Below are 22,307 nucleotides of genomic sequence, written 5' to 3'. Positions count from 1 at the left end.
TGAGTGGGATTTATCCTTTTTAGAATGGAGTTTGGATTGAAAGTATGATAATAACTAAAAAGAAAGCCAGATATTGATTATTACCAAGACTCTCTGGTTGTCTGAGATGAAATGGATCTGTTGATGATTTACACAATATCCCACTATTATTGAAAATAAAATAAATTGTGGTTGATTTAAAAAAAAACTAATTCAATTTGCAACTTACTGTTACTTGCAACATTTACTTTGAATTTCCACAAAACATGATAAATAAGCATTGGATTTAAATCAGGTGTGACTTAATCATCGTTTTATTTTAATTTTTTAAAACTTTATTTTCTAGAGCAGCTTTTGATTTGCAGCAGAATTGAGAGGAAGGTGCAGTGATTCCTCATATACTTCCTGACAAACACATGCACATCCTCCCCCATTATGAACCATGCCCCCCCCGCTTCCCAGAGTGGTGCAGTTGTTACAGTTGAATAGCCTATATTGCCACATTAGAATCACACAAAGTTCATGGTTTACATAGTGTTCACTCTTAGTGTTGTACATTTTATGAGTTTGGAAAGATGTACAATGACATGTATACATCATTACAGTATCATACAGCGTATTTTCACAGCCCTAAAAATCCTCTTTGTCCTTCGTTAACTAAGGTAGTACTATTCCATTTAGAATTTTTCAAGATAAATCTTTAGCAAAGTATCTAATCTGATCCAGTCTTTAGTTTAAATATAACACTTATCTCTATTTAATCTTCTTTTGCATAACAGAGTCTATGTGGAGTTCAGCTGCTACATACCTTATAAAGAAATCATTTAAAAGTGTGTCTGGGGGTGGGTGGGTGTGTTAATAAAATGAATGTTCTGCAGGTGTATTGTGGTATATACAGTATTTGATACTGTTTTAAAATGATCGCCCCCCATAATATCACCCCAAATCCTTTGCCTTTGAAATATAATAAATTGATAGCCATATTACAGTTGAGTAGACATTATTCACTTAAAATAATTTCAAAACACAGTCAAGTTTTGATAGAATTTTAAAAATTATAAATGATACTTGTCAAACGTAAACTTGTTTTTAAAATATTTTATCATTTTTCCTGCCTTATATGTGTGTTGGATTAAAATTATAAATGGAGCATTTATCTAGTTAAGAGATTATATACATATATACACACGCACACCCACATACACACACTTTAACTGTATCACATGTTGACTTTCTTCTGCTAACATTGACATTTTATCAAGGTCTCTGTAACATTTATCTTAACCTAACAAATGACTTCTCTGACTCTCGCTTGCTTATAAAAATGTTAAAATTAAACATAAAAGTGAAAGAACTTTCCGTCTTCTCATATTTTGCCTGGTAAAATGACACTAGAAGAATATTATACCTTAGAGGCATTAATATATATATTTAATAATTTCAAAAATATAATTTTAACACAACTTTGCAGAATATTTCAGGTTATCACACATTTAGGTAAGTTTGTTATCTTCTGTATTTGAACAAAAACTTTTTTCTTTAAAGTAATTGTGGAACATTTTTAATATATTTTAGTTTTCTCTGTAATTTATGTAAGTTGTTCTTCAGGTTTAAATAAGAACATATATAAAAATATAACGAGTACAAAAATTAATTTCCCCATCTTCTGTTGAGGTTGAAATGTGAGCTTTATTTGTAAATAGCTATATTTAGCAATATAACTGCTTTGTAGTAATAGCAAAAAACAAAGCACGTATTAGCTCCAGAAACCATAAATGCAGTATGAGGGACATGAGTGAGAAAATAAACATAAATGGAAGTAATGTTGATACCATTTTTCACAATGCAGGGGCTAATATCTTTGAAACTACTTTGTGAGTAATGCTTTTCAATTCCCTATACATAGTTCAAAACCTATAAAAATACAATTTTAGAGGAGGCCCTGAACCAAGACGGTGGAGTAGAAGGACGACAGGAAGACACTGGAACTCACCAAAAAAGATACCCCACATCCAAAGGCAAAGGAGAAACCACAGTGAGACGGTAGGAGGGGCGCAATCACAGTGAAATCAAATCCCATAACTGGTGGGTGGGTGACTCACAGACTGGAGAAAACTTACACCACAGAAGTCCACCCACTGGAGTGAAGGTTCTGAGCCCTACGTCAGGCTTCCCAACCTGGGGGTCCAGCAACGGGAGGAGGAATTCCTAGAGAATAAGACTTTGAAGCATAGTGGGAATTGATTGCAGGGCTTCGACAGGACTGGGAGAAACAGAGACTCCACTCTTGGAGGGCACACACAAAGTAGTGTGCGCATCGGGACCCAGAGGAAGGAGCAGTGACCCCAGAGGAGACTGAACCAGACCTATCTGCTAGCGTTGGAGGGTCTTCTGCAGAGGCAGGGGGAGTGGCTGTGGCTCACCGTGGGGATAAGGACACTGGCAGCAGAAGTTCTGGGAAGTACTCCTTGGCGTGAGACCTCCCAGAGTCTGCCATTAGCCCCACCAAAGAGCCCAGGTAGTCTCCAGTATTGGGTTGCCTCAGGCCACACAACCAACAGAGAGGGAACACAGCCCCACCCATTAACAGTCAAGAGGATTAAAGTTTTACTGAGCTCTGCCCACCAGAGCAACAGCTTTCCCCACCACCAGTCCCTCCCATCAGGAAACTTGCTCAAACCTCTAAGATAACCTCATCCACCAGAGGGCAGACAGCAGAAGCAAGAAGAACTACAATCCTGCAGCCTGTGGGATGCAAACTACATTCACAGAAAGATAGACACGATGAAAAGGCAGAGGGCTATGTACCAGATGAAGGAACAAGATAAAAGCCCAGAAAAATAACTAAATGAAGTGGAGATAGGCAACCTTCCAGAAAAAGAATTCAGAATAATGATAGTGAAGATGATCCAGGACCTCCGAAAAATATTGGAGGCAAAGATTGAGAAGATGGCAAGAAATGTTTTAACAAAGACCTAGAAGAATTAAAGAACAAACAGAGATGAACAATACAATAACTGAAATGAAAACTACACTAGAAGGAATCAATAGGAGAATAACTGAGGCAGAAGAACGGATAAGTGACCTGGAAGACAGAATGGTGGAATTCACTGCTGCAGAACAGACTAAAGAAAAGAAATGAAGACAGCCTAAGAGACCTCTGGGACAACATTAAATGCTACAACATTTGCATTATATGGATCCCAGAAGAAGAAGAGAGAGAGAAAGGACTCGAGAAAATATTTGAAGAGATTATAGGCAAAAACTTCCCTAACATAGGAAAGGAAATAGCCACCCAAGTCCAGGAATCACAGAGAGTCCCATACAGGATAAACTCAAGGAGAAACAGCAGAGACACATAGTAAACAAATTGGCAAAAATTATTGAAAGCAGCAAGGGAAAAATGACAAATAACATACAAGGGAACTCCCATAAGGTTAACAGCTGATTTCAAAGCAGAAACTCTATAAGCCAGAAGGGAGTGGCATGATATACTTAAAGTGATGAAAGGGAAGAACCTACAACCAAGATTACTCTACCTGGCAAGGATCTCATTCAGATTCGATGGAGAACTCAAAAGGTTTACAGACAGGCAAAAGCTAAGAGAATTCAGCACCACTAAACCAGCTCTACAACAAATGCTAAAGGAAATTCTCTAAGTGGGAAACACAAGAGAAGAAAAGGACCTAAAAAAACAAACCCAAAACAATTAAGAAAATGGTCATAGGAACATACATATCGATAATTACCTTAAATGTGAATGGATTAAATGCTCCAACCAAAAGACACAGGCTCACTGAATGGATACAAAAACAAGACCCATATATATGCTGTCTACAAGAGACCCACTTCAGACCTAGAGACACATACAGACTGAAAGTTAGGGGATGGAAAAAGATATTACATGCAAATGGAAACCAAAAGAAAGCTGGAGTAGCAATACCCATATCAGACAAAATAGACTTTAAAATAAAGAATGTTACAAGAGACAAGGAAGGACACTACATAATGATGAAGGGATCAATCCAAGAAGAAGATATAACAATTATACATGCACCCAACATAGAAGCACCTCAATACATAAGGCAACTACTAACAGCTATAAAAGAGGAAATCGACAGTAACACAGTAATAGTGGGGGACTTTAACACCTCACTTACACCAATGGACAGATCATCCAAAATGAAAATAAATAAGGAAACAGAAGCTTTAAATGACACAATAGACCAGATAGATTTAATTGATATTTATAGGACATTCCATCCAAAAACAGCAGATTACACTTTCTTCTCAAGTGTGCACAGATCACTCTCCAGGATAGATCACATCTTAGGTCACAAATCAAGCCTCAGTAAATTTAAGAAAATTGAAATCATATCAAGTATCTTTTCTGACCACAACGCTGTGAGATTAGAAATGAATTACAAGGGAAAAAACATAAAAAACACAAACAAATCAAGGCTAAACAATACGTTACTAAATAACCAAGAAGACACTGAAGAATTCAAAGAGGAAATCAAAAAACACCTAGAGACAAATGACAATGAAAACATGATGATCCAAAACCTATGGGATGCAGCAAAAGCAGTTTTAAGAGGGAAGTTTATAGCTATACAAACCTACCTCAAGAAACAAGAAAAATCTCAAGTAAACAATCTAACCTTACACCTAAAGGAACTAGAGGAAGAAGAACAAACAAAACGCAAAGTTAGCAGAAGGAAAGAAATCATAAAGATCAGAGGAGAAATACTTGAAATAGAAAAAAAGAAAGCAATAGCACAGATCAATAAAGCTAAAAGCTGGTTCTTTGAGAAGATAAACAAAATTGATAAACCATTAGCCAGACTCATCAAGAAAAAGAGAGAGAGGACTCAAATCAGTAAAAATTAAAAATAAAAAAGGAGAAGTTACAACAGACACTGCAGAAATGCAAAGCATCCTAAGAGACTACAACAAGCAACTCTATGCCAATAAAATGGACAACCTGGAAGAAATGGACAAATTCTTAGAAAGGTATGACCTTCCAAGACTGAAGCAGGAAGAAATAGAAAATATAAACAGACCAATCACAAGTAATGAAATTGAAACTGTGATTAAAAATCTTCCAACAAACAAAAATCCAGGACCAGATGGCTTCACAGGTGAATTCTATTAAACATTTAGAGAAGAGCTAACACCCATCCTTCGCAAACACATCCAAAAACTTGCAGAGGAAGGAACACTCCCAAACTCATTCTATGAGGCCAACATCACCCTGTTACCAAAACCAGACAAAGATACTACAAAAAAAGAAAATTACAGACCAATATCACTGATGAATATACATGCAAAAATCCTCCACAAAATTCTAGTAAACAGAATCCAACAACACATTAAAAGCACCATACATGATGATCAAGTGGGATTTATCCCAGGGATGCAGGTATTCTTCAGTATATGCAAATCAGTCAATGTGATGCACCATATTAACAAACTGAAGAGTAAAAACCATATGATCATCCCAAGAGATACAGAAAAAGCTTTTGACAAAATTCAACACCCATTTTTGATAAAACCTCTCAAGAAAGTGGGCATAGACAGTACTAACCTCAACATAATAAAGGGCATATACTACAAATCCACAGCAAACATCATTCTCAATGGTGAAAAATTGAAAGCGTTTCCTCTAAGATGAGGAGCAAGACAAGGATGTCCACTCTCTCCACTATTATTCAACATAGTTTTGGAAGTTTTAGCCACAACAATCAGAGAAGAAAAAGAAATAAAAGGAATCCAAATTGGAAAAGAGAAAGTAAAGCTGTCACTGTTTGCAGATGACATGATACTATACATAGAGAATCCTAAAGATGCCACCAGAAAACCACTAGAGCTAATCAGTGAATTTGGTAAAGTAGCAGGATACAAAATTAATGCACAGAAATCTCTTGCATTCCTATACACTAATGATGAAAAATCTGAAAGAGAAATTAAGGAAACACTCCCATTTACCTCTGCAACAAAAAGAATAAAATACCTAGGAATAAACCTACCTAGGGAGACAAAAGACCTGTATGCAGAACACTATAAGAAACTGATGAAAGAAATGAAACCAACAGATGGAGAGATAGACCATGTTCTTGGATTGGAAGAATTAATATTGTGAAAGTGACTATACTACCCAAAGCAATCTACCGATTCAGTTCAATCCCTATCAAATTACCAATGGCATTTTTTATGGAACAAGAACAAAAAATTTTAAAATTTGTATGGAGACACCAAGGACCCCGAATAGCCAAAGCAGTCTTGAGGGAAAAAAACGGAGCTGGAGGAATCAGACTCCCTGAATTCAGACTATTCTGCAAAGGTACAGTAATCAAGACAATATGGTACTGGCACAAAAACAGAAACATAGATCAATGGAACAAGACAGAAAGCCCAGAGATAAACCCACGCACCTATGGCCAACTAATATATGACAAAGGAGGCAAGGATATACAATGGAGAAAGGACAGTCTCTTCAATAATTGGTGCTGGGGGCTTCCCTGGTGGCGCAGTGGTTGAGAATCTGCCTGCCGATGCAGGGGACACGGGTTTGAGCCCTGGTCTGGGAAGATCCCACATGCCGCGGAGCAACTGGGCCCGTGAGCCACAACTACTGAGCCTGCGCGTCTGGAGCCTGTGCTCCGCAACAGGAGAGGCCGCGATAGTGAGAGGCCCGCGCACCGCGATGAAGAGTGGCCCCCGCTTGCCGCAACTAGAGAGAGCCCTCGCACAGAAACGAAGACCCAACGCATCCAAAAATAAGTAAATTAATTAATTAATTAAAAAGAAAAGACACATCTTTTAAAAAAAAAAATAATAATTGGTGCTGGGAAAACTGGACAGCTATGTGTAAAAGAATGAAATTAGAATACTCCCTAACATCATATACAAAAATAAACTCAAAATGGATTAGAGATGTAAATGTAAGACCGGACACTGTAAAACTGTTAGAGGAAAACATTGGAAGAACGCTCTTTGACATAAATCACAGCAAGATCTTTTTTTTTTTTTTTTTTTTTTTTTTGGCAGTACGCGGGCCTCTCATCATTGTGGCCTCTCCCACTGCAGAGCACAGGCTCCGGACGCGCAGGCTTAGCGGCCATGGCTCACGGGCCCAGCCGCTCCGCGGCATGTGGGATCTTCCCGGACCGGGGCACGAACCTGCGTCCCCTGCATCGACAGGTGGACTCTCAACCACTGTGCCACCAGGGAAGCCCAGCAAGATCTTTTTTCATCCACCTCCTAGAGTAATGGAAGTAAAAACAAAAATAAACAAATGGGACCTAATGAAACTTCAAAGCTTTTGCATAGCAAAGGAAACCATAAACAAGATGAAGAGACAACTCTCAGAATAGGAGAAAATATTTGCAAATGAATCAATGGACAAAGGATTAATCTCCAAAATATATAAACAGCTCATGCAGCTCAATATTAAAAAAACAAGCAACCCAATCCAAAAATGGGCCGAAGACCTAAATAGACATTTCTCCAAAGAAGACATACAGATGGCCAAGCAGCACATGAAAAGCTGCTCAACATCACTAATTATTAGAGAAATGCAAATCAAAACTACAATGAGGTATCACCTCACACCAGTTAGAATGGGCAGCATCAGAACATCTGCAAACAACAAATGCTGGAGAGGGTGTGGAGAAAAGGGAACCCTCTTGCACTGTTGGTGGGAATGTAAATTTATACAGCCACTATGGAGAACAGTATGGAGGTTCCTTATAGAACTAAAAATAGAGTTACCATGTGATCCAGGAATCCCACTACTGGGCATATACCCAGAGAAAACCATAATTCAAAAAGACACATGCACACCAATATTCATTGCAGCACTATTTACAATAACCAGGTAATGGAAGCAACCTAAATGCCCATCAACAGACGAATGGATAAAGAGGTTGTGGTACTTATATACAATGGAATATTACTCAACCATAAAAAAGAATGAAATTTGGTCATTTGTAGAGTCATGGATGGATGTAGAGACTGTCATACAGAGTGAAGTAAGTCAGAAAGAGAAAAACAAATATCGTATATTAACGCATATATGTGGAACCTAGAAAAATGGTATAGGTGAACTAGTTTGCAGGGCAGAAGTTGAGACACAGATGTGTAGAACAAATGTATGGACACCAAGGGGGGAAAGCGGCAGAGGGTGGGGGTGGGGGTGTGATGAATTGGGCGATTGGAATTGACATGTATTCACTGATGTGTATAAAATTGATGACTAATAAGAACCTGCTGTATAAAGAAAATTAAATAAAATTCAAAAATAAAGACAAAACAAAAATACAATTTTATTCCATTATCTTTAAATCTTATAAATAGTGCAATGCTGTGGAATTGGAAATTTTATTTCATACTACAATGCTGATGTGCCTAGAAAGCATAATAGTTAATCTCTAATTAATTTGGTCTGACTCAATAGCATGTATGCATGGATGAGGGAGAAAAGTAACTTTCTGTTATATAAAGTTTGAAAATTGTATGGTACCTTATTTTTTTGTTGTCCTTTTAAATAATGTTTGGTGTCTATTAGATAAAATTTTCTAGTTACTCAGCATCCCTTTCCTCTTTCTACTTCTATAATTTCAATGGCAAAGCCCTTGGAGAATATACACTATCTGTAGTGACCATGTGACTTATTGTTCAGAATGGAATACTTTGACAGTAAAGAGTTGCTATTAATAATAATCACATCCAGACAGTCAGCATAGGCTGGGACACTCTTTGATATACATAGCTCAGCTTCTCTTCTTGGTGAAAACAAACCTTAAATCCCACAAAATTTTCCATCTGACTCACTACAATAATCCCACTTGTGTTTTTTGCTCAGCATTTTTATTCAGAGCTATATTTTAGTTCTTAATTCTAAGCCTACAGGTTCTGAAAGGCTCATGACTCATACCTAAGCACACTACCAAGGTTCTGTGGTGATATCTCTGTACTAGATTATTATATAGAAGACTTCTAGATATCCACTTTCCTCAATCTAATTTAGAGAGCCAGGTGAGTCACTATCTCTCCTATCTCTGCCCTTGTAGAATCTTGCCTGATATAACATATATCCCCCTCTTTATGTTAAAGACTATATAGGTGGAAAATGGGACTCTTTCAAATCTGATTCTCTCTCTCTCTCTCTTTACTTTTTTCCTTCTCACCCCTCAAATATCACTAGGTCAGAAAAGGACTCAATCTCATTCTACCATAATCAGAGATGATGAAACCTGTGGATGATGCTTACCCTCCGCCACACAGGACAATGTACTTAGGTGTTTCCTTTAGGTGCATTATTGACATTCTAATGGGAATGTTGGTAGAAAATTAGAAAATCCTCTCTCATAATAACATCTTGATTAACACAGTTATCCTCCCCACAATGTATAATGCTTTTTATATTAGAACATGAATATTATCTCTCTATTCAATGTATATCCCTCGATAATACATCTCAGTCTCCATATTCCTTTTAGAATTTATCTTACTCTTCTCTGAGATGAAAATTTTAGGTAAGGTAGGCAAAAAGAAAAGCAAATTTATAATAAATAATCTTGTATTAATAAGATACATAACTTTTTAACTTTTGTAGAGAGTAAACAAGAAAACTAATTTAAGCTGCAGAGGAAGTGTATTTGTCATATAGTACATGTTTAAAGACAGGAAGATAATTCCCATATTTTTTCACAATAATTCCATATTTTCCATAATAATTTCACAAATCATTTACATAATTTACGAGTATTTTCCTAAAATGAATGTAATTTCATAATATACAAAATACTTCCTGACATTTGATAATGTACAAAAGGAATATACTTTCCAGAATTTTGTTCCTTATTGCATTATTTTAAGAAGAAATCCACATTCCAGTTAAATCCATTTTTTAAAAAACAACAGTCAGTACAGTACTAGCAACTCTAGTTTTCACTCTTGCCAAGAAATTTTGTCATTGGTTTCAAGAGAAGCTTAAAAATGATATTGAATGAACTTTTAAATCTGCTGCTTTCCAAATTAATCTTTCTTGGAAATTATGTTCTGGAAATTATGTTTTGGTGGATCTGTTTTCCACAGAAACAAATGAACAGTCAATGTTAGTAGCAGTAGAAAGTATCATCAGTAGTAGAAGATCAAGATATTTGAAATATTTATGCACTTTCAAAATTTTAATTCTTCCTGAGTAGTTTGTTGTTTTGATTAAGTAATGCTAATGTTGATAATGTTAATGTTGATAATGCTGAAAATTTTCAGCTTAAAAAATAGTGTCCGTATAAAGATAGCACAAAAGTGATTAAGTATCAAAGAGAAGTGGATAATCTTTGTTGATAAAATAGCCAAATTTTAAGTTATATTCTGGACATTTATTTTGTTTAAGGTGTCATTTAATTTTCAGAATAAGTATTTTTGGAAAATAAATTGTGTGTTGTTTTGCAATATGACACTTGCCAACTCTCTGCATTACTACTCTGATATATACCTTGCCATGTGATTAATGGGGAAAATATCATATAACCAGGTTTGGAAGAATATAAATGCTGTTAAATTTCTAATATATGCCACAGATGCTCCTACTTTACAAACAAAATACTTGCCTTTAATTCACTGTATATCTTCATCAAGAGTAGTCCTTTCAAGAAGGAGGAGAGAATCAAGATGGTGGAGTAGGAAGAACCTCAGCTCACCTCCTCCCGTAGACACACAAAAACTATGCTATGTATAGAAGTTTTTCTAAGAACAACCTGAAGACTAGCAGAATGCCTCTTTTACAGCTAAAGATATAAAGAAAAATCCAAATTGAGATGGCTAGGAGGGGCAGAGATGCAGTCTAGTCAGGACCCACATCCCTGGCACAGTGACCCACAGTGGGAGGGGATATCACAAACGCAGAGGTCCTCCCTAAGGAGCAAAGGGTTTGAGCTCTACATCAGGCAGCCCAGCCCTGGGGACCTGCACCTGGAAGATGATCCCATATAATGTCTGGCTTTGAAAACCACCGAGGCTTATGGCTGGGAGAGCTGGAGGGCTATAGCAAACAGACTCTGCTCTTAAATGGATTGTGCACAAACTCACTCACTCTGAGTTCCGGCAAAGAGACCTATGTTTGAAAAGTGCCTGGGCTATATGTGAAGGAGATTCATTGACAAACTTTAGGGTGAGTCGCAAAGGAGCAGGGATCTACTGGAACTTTATCAAGGTACCAAACCAGTGGTAGATGCCATTTTTCTAATTCTCCTTTTACCTAGCTGGCCAGGCGCTGGTGGGCATTATTTCTGACATTTGCTAACTACCCTGCTAGTATTTCCTTCCCTGTCCTAGCAGTCCCCTGAGGACCCACCCTGTCCAATCCATCCACCCTGGTCAGTGCCTTTCCAAAGCAAGCCCTACCCCACCACACCTGGCAGGCAGCCTCAGGTGGGTCTGGCATGCCTCCCCCACAAAATGCCTCCTGTGCCAGGGGACCAACCCCATAAAACCACCATACCCACAGCTGTTGCAGTCAGGCCCTGAATCCAGCCTCACTGGGGCAGCAGTTAGGACCAGGCCTTGCAAACAGCTGGGCCAGGGAACAGCCCCACCAATCAGTACACCAGTAGCAAACATGACCCCACCACAACAGGAGGACTCACACAGCCCACAGAAGGAATACTCATGAAGTGCCTAGCTCTGGTGACCATAGGGGATTGCTCTTCTGGGCCTCACAGGAAACCTTCTACAATGGACCACTCCTTCAAGACCAGGAGATATATCTGATCTACCTAATACATAGAGATAAACACAGAGAATTAGCAAAATGAGAAGACAAAGGAATATGTTCCAAAAGAAAGAAAAAGACAAAACCTCAGAAAAAGAACTAAACTGAATGGAGATAAGAAATCTACCTGGTAAAGAGTTCAGGTAATAATAATAAAGTTGCTTACCAAGCTCAGGAGAAGAATTGAAGAAGTCACTGAGAACTTGATAAAACTATATATATATATATATATATATATATATATATATATAAAACAAGAGCTGAAGATTACAATAACTAAAGTTAAAAATACACTATAGGGCTTCCCTGGTGGCGCAGTGGTTGAGAGTCCGCCTGCCGATGCAGGGGACACGGGTTCGTGCCCAGGTCCGGGAAGATCCCACGTGCCGTGGAGCGGCTGGGCCCGTGAGCCATGGCTGCTGAGCCTGCGCATCCGGAGCCTGTGCTCCGCGGCGGGAGAGGCCACAGCGGTGAGAGGCCCGCGTACCACACAAAAAAATTCAAAGGCAAGTACAAGCACAGCAAAGAAAAGGAGCTGGAGCGGGAAAGGGCGAAAGAATGAAAAGGGAGAGATTGGAGGGGGAGAGGTTAGAAAGGGGAGGGCTGGAGAGGGAGTGACTAGAACAGGAGCAGCTGGAGAGAGAGAGACAAGAAAGAGAAGTTCAGGATTGCCTGGAGCGGGAGAGACAAGAGCGGAGAGGCTGGAGAGACTGGACCGAGAAAGGCAAGAACGAGAGCGGCAAGAGCAACTAGAAAGGGAGCAGCTGGAATGCGAGCAAGAGCGAAGAATGTCAAACGCTGCTGCCCCTGCCTCTGTGGAGACTCCTCTAAGCTCTGTGCTGGGAGTCTCCTCTGCTGCTGAGCCAGGCTTGCATTGTCTTGGGACCACCGGCACCTCCACCCGCTCCTCCACTCCCACCAGGTCCTGCCCAGGCATCAGCCACACTCCCTCCTCCCCCAGGACTCCCTCCATCCCATCCACTTCCATCCTCAGGGCCTCCGCCTCCTCTACCACCTTTTTCCTAATCAGGTCCGCTCCTCCTCCAGCACCTCCTGCTTCTCCCCTCCCTGCATCTGGATCTTTTGGGGATCCATGTCTGAAGACAGTCACCCTTTACCTGGACTTGCAGCTGCAATTTCTGGATCAAAACTTAGGAAAGTGTCACGGATGGAGGATTCCTGTTTCCCAAGCGGAGAGATCACTGGTGTGAATTTGGCCTCATCTAAAAAATACAGGTAGTGGAAAAGGACCCCTTCCATTAGGGGTGGTGGGTTAATGGAAGAAATGAGCACCCTGCTGGCCAGGAGGAAGAGAATTGCTGAAAAGTGATCAACAATAGGAACAGAACGAAAGGAAGACGAAAATGAAGATTCAGAGCCTGTAACTTCTAAGGCCTCTTCAACAAGTACACCTGAACCAACAAGAAAACCTTGGGAAAGAACAAATACAATGAATGGCAGCAAGTCACCTGTTATTTATAGACCAAAATCTGCACCCTCCAGTGCCAACGGAGTCCAGACAGAAGGACTGGACTATGACAGGCTGAAGCCAAACACTTTAGAAGAAATGAGAAAAGAAGTAACTAAGCTACAAGAAGAGCTCATCGATGCAATCAGGCAGGAACTGAGCAAGTGAAATACCACATAGAGAAACAAACTAAGAAGAGATAGGACTTTAATCTGGAGAAAGAAAAAAAAAAAAAAAACCTGCAAAGAACAACTGTTAACAACAACAAAACCCCTACATTCTGTGAGCTGTAAAAAGAAAATGGAGACAAACAGAACGAGGGAAAAGACAACATACTTTGAAAGCCTTGAGACATTACTACTCTGGCAATAAGCTAGTACCCTCCCAGTTTGATGCTTTTTTCTGACTTTTACAACAGGGTGGAAGAGAGTTGTATAGGAGTTCCTGTATCAGTTATGCAGAAAATACTAAACCAGTCAGGCAAGGACACCGTGCCTTGAAATATTTTCATGTCAAGGGAAAATCACACATTTTCCACAATCCATTGCTAAAATAAAGAGGAGAAAGACTTTGAGAAGTTTTTTTCAGAGAATGCTGATGAAGAATTTAGCAAGTTATGCTATTGTATTGTAAATGTTTCTCTCAGGTTTGTCTTCCTATCACATTTGATGTCCCATGAATAATTGAGATCAGCCCTATGTAGGTTAAGATCATAAAATGTGGAACAGTTGGAATTGTATGTGCTTTCAAAGGGTGATATTTATAAGAAAGTGTCCTAAAAATGATTTGCCCAGAGTGAGGAATTCTAGAATGATAGGAAGTCTCTCGAGTTTAGCCTTAAAGCAATTTTGTAGATTCGAACATAAATTCATCCAGAATTTAAAGGTTTAGATGCCTTCCTAAATTATTAGTGATTTACCAAATCTATGATTCCTACATAACACAAAACAGTGGTCAAACGTAAAACACTATATTTTAGATTCACTGTAGGTTTTCAACCTTTTTAGATTGACGAATGTGGACATTTTTATAATATAATTACAACCGTCACAAAATTAGCTTTTTTAATTGCAGACAGTAATGCATGTCAAACTAATATGTAGTGGCCTTTTCAAGGCCTAGTCCCAGGGAAAACATTTTGTAGAGTATAGGGAAGTGGGAGGAAGGGAAGGAATAATGTTTAATTTAAACTTAATTTCTGCACTATCTTTTTCTCAATTATCTGCATGAATAATAATGAGGAATATTTTGTGACTTTAATTGGTAAATATGTTAACAGAACCAAGTACTTAATCTTTTACATCATGTCTTCAGCTATTTGTATTTTAACTTCAGTAAGTTCAATGGTCTGAAACATGATTCAGACCATTTATAATTCACATGAATTATATCTTACTGTGGAACTCAAAAGTTCGATCCCTGAATTTGTCAGTTATTATTACCTAGGTGCCCTGCAGTTATACAGGTGTTCAGGTACACGTTCCTGACTACAAAGCTGCTTTTGAATCTTATGTTGAAATACTAGAAAAGTAACCATGATGGCAGCAATTAAGGTCATAGAAATCATTAGACGAAAGGAAAACAACGAGGGGTCCTGCATAATTTTCTTTTAATAAATAAAGTGAGACTTAGGTGGTGGGAAGAAGGAGCTAGATACTCTACTTACCACCAAGTGTGTGTGTGTGAGCGTGCATGTGTGCGGGCACTCACGTGTGAGTATGTAATCCACTCCCTTTCCTTTGAAACTTCTAAGATTAAAATAGGGGAGAAATCCTGTATGTTGCAATGATAGAATTTTTTGAAAATTTAGGAAATCAAAAATTCTCCAGGCTCTCCATCTTGATTTATGCTTGGGTTGTTATGTGCCATATTTGCTTTGAAATCTTTGATTATCTGTAATTTTACTAAAATTGTGAAGGAATAATCCACCATCTGCTTTCTAGATTTCTTAATCTAAGTTCATAAGACAGAGCTTGTTGATAACATACTTTTCTAAATGCTGCAGGTTTGTAGCCATTACCACTTCAAAGAGGTTTGAATGAGGGAATTTTTTTTCCTTGTTAAAATAGTTCCTGTTTCTGTAGAAACTTCATTTTTAGGTTAATCTGTGATGGATGAGCTATCATAATTAAGTATAGTTTTTTTCTATCAACTATTCATTGTCGTCCAATAGTAAAGACATTAAAGATGCAGCAAGCTTATAAAGTACTATTTTCTAAAAGAAGTAGGAGGCATTTTCATCTTTATTATTGTACTTTTGGTCATGGAAACACTTTGATGATATAAATGTATATGTCCCCCATAAATCTGGTCAGAAATCGCTTTTGATTTTGTTGATTAAGTTGAGCAGTAGGATAGACTACTGGGTACAGGTGGTCCAAAGTAGGATAAAAGACCAAGATAAAAATGATAGATCTTAAAAAAGAAACTGGTTTATGCACTAAATGTTTTGTGCCTTGGTCTAATATTAACATGATGTCTGTGTAAAATGACTAAAAGAACCAGTGTTGAATCACGTTATATTTCCTGTCATTCTGCGTTATCCCAGATTGCTAAATGTGTTCTTTCCAAGAAGTTTGATTGAATTTCTGTATATGTTTACCGTCCTATGTGACAGTTCTGTCATTGTTAGAGATTTCAGTAATTAAAATGGGAAACAGAAGCTTAAGTTATTTTCCTTATCAAAACTATGTTCCTTGGAGACAAATTATTGTGATGGTTTTTGTGCTTTTGTACATTGGATGTCTTAAGGTGAGTGCAGTTTAGGGGATCCTTTCTAATTACAGGAAGGTACTTCTTTCCTTCAACACTGTGATCTGACCAGTGACAAATCTGTACTATACGCTATGCAAATGGCTAACAAGTCAATCGCAAAACAACTGAATGTACAAATCTTAGTTCTGGTGCTGAAATCTCTTCAGAATAGTCATCATGATCTCAAAGTTTGTTTCAAAATTTAAGTATCAAGTGTCAGTATGAAAAAACTGAAGATGAAATACCAATGAATGTTGAATTCTCATGCTTTAATTGTACTTCCCTCATTTATTTATTTACATATTTAGCTTTTTTTTTAAACATCTTTATTGGAGTATAATTGCTTTACATTGTTGTGTTAGTTGCTGCTGTATAACAAAGTGAATCAGCTATACGTTTACATATATCCCCATATCTCCCTCTTGTGTCTCCCTCCCACCCTCCCTATCCCACCCCTCTAGGTGGTCACAAAGCACAGAGCTGATCTCCCTGTGCTATATGCAGCTGCTTCCCACTAGCTGTCTATTTTACATTTGGTACTGTATATATGTCCATGCCACTCTCTCACTTCGTCCCAGCTTACCCTTCCCCCTCCCTGTGTCCTCAAGTCCATTCTCTACACCTGTGTCTTTATTCCTATCCTTTTTCGATTCTTTTAGTTCTCTGCTATTTTTACCATAGTTTCATTTAAATTTCCTACACGCTAACTTTGTGCGACTGAAATACAATTGCAGTATATTAAAAACATTATGAATTGTAAAAAAATTCAAAAATAAAAATAACAGTCCTTTCACACCATACCCTGCCTCTTGTTTATATTCTCTGATAGCCTTGAGGAGTCTCAGTAGTACCTCAAAAAATTATTGGCTTCTCAAAAGACCTTCACAACACTCTTCATCTTGGAAAATATGTACACTTAATCAGCAAAGAACCCAGGTGCAAATCTTGCCTTCATCATTTGCTAATTGTGAGTTATTGGACAAGTTAAATAACATTTCTGAGCCTCAGTTTCCTGTTCGCAAAACAGATCAAATACTGTTTTTCATATTGTGAAATTTCAAAAGTTAGCACTTACAACCTGGCTTGCAACATAAAGTATTATGTGGCCTATTAGTCAATAAGTTCACATTTATTTTAATGTGTAACTTGGTGACTTTCATGTTTCATATCAGGAATAGTTTCCTCATATTCAACAATTTAGATTGATATTTGTATCATTATACATATTATTTTCATAAATGGGTATAGTTGGACATACTATTTTTTCTGTATTTATATGTATTATTATAGTATATTTCCACTAAGGCTTATCTTCTTTTTATATGCCAAGCATGTGGTCAAATTTTGGAAAAAATTTTATTCTCATTATGGCAGCAAAAATAACTGTTCTCTTGATACCCATAAAATGAAAAAGAAAAAAGAGAATAAAGCCATATGCCTTTAAAAATAATTTAAGGGGTAAAATATAACTAAAGTCACCCAACAAAATGAAGGTTATGGATACTTTTAATTTATTTTCTCCAAATATATTACAGAAATTAAGACAGTACCAATGTTTGAAGATCACCAATTCAATAATTACACTCTGGAGAAGCATATTATGTCTTCAGATACATTTTAATGTATTTGATTAATTAGTATTCATTTACACTGGAGAATAATTACAATTGTAATATTACACGTTAGAAAATTTTTTAAAAAGGTAGATATGCAAATTTTATTACAAAAATGAAATATCTAAGTGTGATTATTCTACCAAGGAAAGCTGTACAGCTGTCTTGAAAGAAATTGGTACATTTCATATGATGAGCATTATTCATTTAGTTATTTAGTATTTAGACTAGGATTATGCTAATGTTTAGGAAACTTGAATGAGCATACTTATATCTGTATTTACAACTGACCTTTGAACAGCACAGGTTTGACCTGCACAGGTCCACTTATAGGTGGATTTTTTTCACTAAATACGCTACAGTACTACATGTTGAACTTGCAGATGCTGAACCATAGATACAGAGGGCCAAGTGTGAAGTTAAGCCCGCATTTTTGACTGCTGGGAGGGTCAGCACCCCTGACCATGGAGTTATTCAAAGGTCAACTAGACTTCTATATCTCTGTGCCTACATCAACACACACAAATGCACATACGTAAACACACATGTATATACATATTTTGCTGTCTATATGCACACACACATAACATGCATATATATATATATATATATATACACATATACATCTTGCTTTTGCAATTGCCTTTCTTTTAAATTGACTGAATCAAAAAGTTATCGAGACAACACAGCATACTTTCCAAATTGACACATATTACTAGAAACACAAGACATTTGATTGTTCAAGAACTAGTCTGTTGTATACCTGAAACTAACATGATACAGTAAATCAACTATATTTTAAAAAGGCAGAGACTGTAATTTTGTCAACTTGTTAAACCTGTGAAAATGTACAGACTGTAGTTGCTGTACATTTTCACAGGTTTAGCAAATTGATAAAGTATTTCAATTATATATATATTTGTTCAGATTGTTTTCTGTCATAGGTTGTTACAAGATACTGAATATAGCTCCCTGTGTTATACAGTAAATCCTCAATGCTTATCTATTTTATGTATAGTAGTTTATCTCTGTTAGTCCCATACTCCTAATTTGTCCCTCCCCCCTCCCTTTCCTCTTTGGTAACCGTAAGTTTGTTTTCTATATCTGTGGATCTGTTTCTGTTTTGTATATAGATTCATTAAGATTCTACATACAAGAGGTATCATATAGTATTTGTCTTTCTCTGACTGACTTAGTATGACATTTTCTAGATCCAACCATGTTGCTGCAAATGGCAATATTTCATTCTTTTTTATGGCTGAGTATATTTCATTGTGTGTGTGTGTGTGTCTGTGTGTGTGTGTGTGTATACACACACCGCATCTTCTTAGACCAATCATCTATTGATGGACACTTGGGTTGTTTCCATGTCTTGTCTATTATAAATAGTGCTGCTATGACATAGACAATAGACTTGTGGTTGCCAAGGGGGAAGAGGGTGGGGGAGGGATGGATTGGGAGTTTGGGATTAGCAGATGCAAACTATTATATATAGAATGGGTAAACAACAAGGTTTGCTGTTCAGTGTCCTGTAATAAACCATAATGGAAAAGGATATGAAAAAGAATGTATATATATGTATAACTGAATCACTTTACTGTACAGCAGTAGTTAACACAATATTGTAAATCAACTATACCTGAATAAAGTAAATTAAAAAAAAATTAGTGCTGCTACGAACATTGGGGTACATGTATCTTTTCAAATTAGAGTTTTCATCTTTTCTGAATATATGTTCAGGAGTGGGATTGCTGGATCATATCATAGCTCTATTTTTAGTTTTTAAAGGAACCTCCATACTCAAAAGAAGACAGTCTCTTCCTTTGAGTTCAGTAATTTACCTTCTCATATCAGTATACTGTAAATAAAGAGAACATTTTTGTGTTATCATCTATTAGTAACTTTTTTCTTCTAGTTTTATTGAGATGTAATTAATTGGTATACATCACTGTATAAGTTTAACGTGTACAACGTAATATTTTTACTTACATACATCATGAAATGATTAGCACAATAAGTTTAATGAATATCTGTCATCTCATATAGATACAAAACATTTTTCCTTCTGATGAGAACTCCTAGGATTTACTCTCAACCGCTTTCATATATTACATACAGCAGTGTTAATTATGTTTATCATGTTGTACATTACATTGCTAGTACTTATTTATCTTATAACTGGAAGTTTGTACTTTCTGACTGCATTCATTGAATTCCCCCTCCCCCCACTCCCTGCTTCTGGCAATCACCAATCTGATTTCTTCTTCTATGAGTTTGCTGTTTTTTTTTCTTTTTTGTGGTACGCGGGCCTCTCACTGCTGTGGCCTCTCCCATTGCGGAGCACAGGCTCCAGACGCACAGGCCCAGCGGCCATGGCTCACGGGCCCAGCCGCTCCGCGGTATGTGGGATCCTCCCGGACCGGGGCACGAACCCGTGTCCCCTGCATCAGCAGGCGGACTCTCAACCACTGCGCCACCAGGGAAGCCCCGGTTTGTTTGTTTTTGAAGTATAATTGACCTGTCACCATACAAAGATGTTACATAATTATTGACTATATTCCCCACAATGTACATATCCCTGACTCATTTATTTTGCAACTAGAAATTTGTACCTCTTAATTTCCCTTACTTATTTCTCTCCTTCCTCTAACTCCTCCCCTCTGGCAGCCACCTGTTTCTTCTCTGTATAAATGGCTCTGTTTCTGTTTTGTTATGTTTGTTCATTTGTTTTGGTTTTTAGATTCCACATGTAAGTGAAATCATACAGTTTTGTCTTTCTCTGTCTGATTTATTTCACTTAGCATAATACCCTGTAGGTCCATCCATGTTGTTGCAAATGAGAATATTTCATTCTTTTTTATGGCTGAGTAATATTCCATTATATATTTTATACACATATATATATATATATATATATATATCTCACATCTCTTTTATCCATTTACCCGTTGATGTGCCTGTTTTTGTGCCACTAACATACTGTTTTGATTACTGTAGCTTTGTAGTATAGTTTGAAATCAGGGAACGTGATACATTCAGCTTCGTTCTTCTTTCTCAAGATTGTTTTACTTATTCAGGGTATTTTGTGTTTTCACATAAAATTTAGAATTATTTGTTCTAGTTCTGTGAAAAATGCCTTTGGTATTTTGATAGGGATTGTGTTGAATCTGTAGATTATCTTGGGTAGCATGGATCTTTTAACAATATTAATTCTTTCAATCCGAAGCATGGTATATCTTTCCATCTATTTGTGTGGTTACCAATTTCTTTCATCAGTGTCTTACCATTTTCTGAGTACAGGTCTTTGACCTCTTTTGTTAGATTTATTCCGAGGTATTTTATTCTTTTTGAATGTGATTGTAAATGGGATTGTTTTCTTAATTTCTCTTTCTGGTAGTACTAGTAGAAGTACCAGTAACTTCTTAACTACAAAAAAAGTTACATTTTTCAGTAACATTTCAGAATATTCACATTTAAAATTGAAGAGTAAAATCAGTTTATAATTTTCTATCAGTATAATGAAGATATTATCCTTTATTACATCTTTCTTCTAGAAAATCTTCATAGTGATTATTAATCAGTTTTTATCTATCTAACTACATATGATATGGAACATAAATAATTCTGTATTTTATCTTGTTTAATAAATTTTTTATACAAAATTGCATTGGTGATAAGTTAGTCTACACTTACTAAAACTCAGTCATCACTTGTGATCAGTGACAATATCTTTTAAAATAAGTATGACCTATTTACTTCAGTCATTTCATCAAATTAAACACAAATTAACATTTTATGTATGAATAAATACCCAAATGTTTTTTCTTTTGATAGGTGATTGATACAAATAGAACTATCTAGAATCAAATATTTCATATTTTTAAACTGAATACATTGTAATTACGATAGAAAAAATATTTTTCTCTGTGTGCTTTTACAATAACCTGTGAAACCTATAAATAAAAGGTCCTATAAATTTAGACCTTGAGATTATCTCATTGCATTTTTCTTTATGTGTTTTGAAGTGAGGAAACATTTCCATGTCTCTGGATAAATAACTCCTGTATTTGAAATTTGAATTGTAACTTGTCTCCACTGTGCTATTTTGAAACAACAGAGGAGGGACTATGAGAGATAAATGCTTTTGTGATTTTGTAGACAATTTAAAAGAAAAATACGTATTGATAGTTTGCTCCACTCAAATATTTGAGGAATTTTGTGAAAAAATGAATGTCTGCTTGTTCACATACACTCTAAAAGGAGGAATTAAACTAGTACTTAGAGATAAAAGGAGAAAAATTTTTCTTGCAAGTGATGAGGAATTTCCAATAATTAGAAGTAGGCACAGACCTTATGCCCATTATTCCTGAGGGTCTAGTTATCTCTGCCTTGTGTCAGAGCTTGTACCAAAGAGCTTTGAAGAAAACTCCTGCTCATATGATTCTGTTAATAGCATCAGAAACACTAAGGTTAAAGATGTTTTGGGGTGAGAGGGGACTAGCATAAATAGGGAACTCTAGGTACATAGGCAGTGCCCTTTGAACTGCATGCAGCTTAATTCTGGCACTTTGATGGCAGCAATAAGTTTGCCAAATTTAATGTTCAATCCAGACAGAGACACATTTCCTCACATTTGCTTTGAAGGCTAATGGATATATCTGTAATTATGTTAAAGTGGAAAAGCACATAATAGTATTTGAGGACAGAAATACTA

At 36.8% G+C, this 22,307-nt stretch overlaps 1 pseudogene; it reads left to right on the top strand.

Annotated features, from left to right (window-relative positions):
* The window catches only part of LOC101285461 (protein enabled homolog), a 109,405-nt pseudogene extending 95,999 nt beyond the window's left edge, over window positions 1-13,406 (top strand).
* Window positions 13,407-22,307: the final 8,901 nt, after the last annotated feature.

Source organism: Orcinus orca, chromosome 18 (assembly GCF_937001465.1).
Source record: "Orcinus orca chromosome 18, mOrcOrc1.1, whole genome shotgun sequence".
In the NCBI taxonomy this organism is placed as follows: Eukaryota; Metazoa; Chordata; class Mammalia; order Artiodactyla; family Delphinidae; genus Orcinus; species Orcinus orca.
The sequence above is the reverse complement of the archived record's forward strand: the minus strand, read 5'-3'. Positions and strand labels throughout refer to the sequence as shown.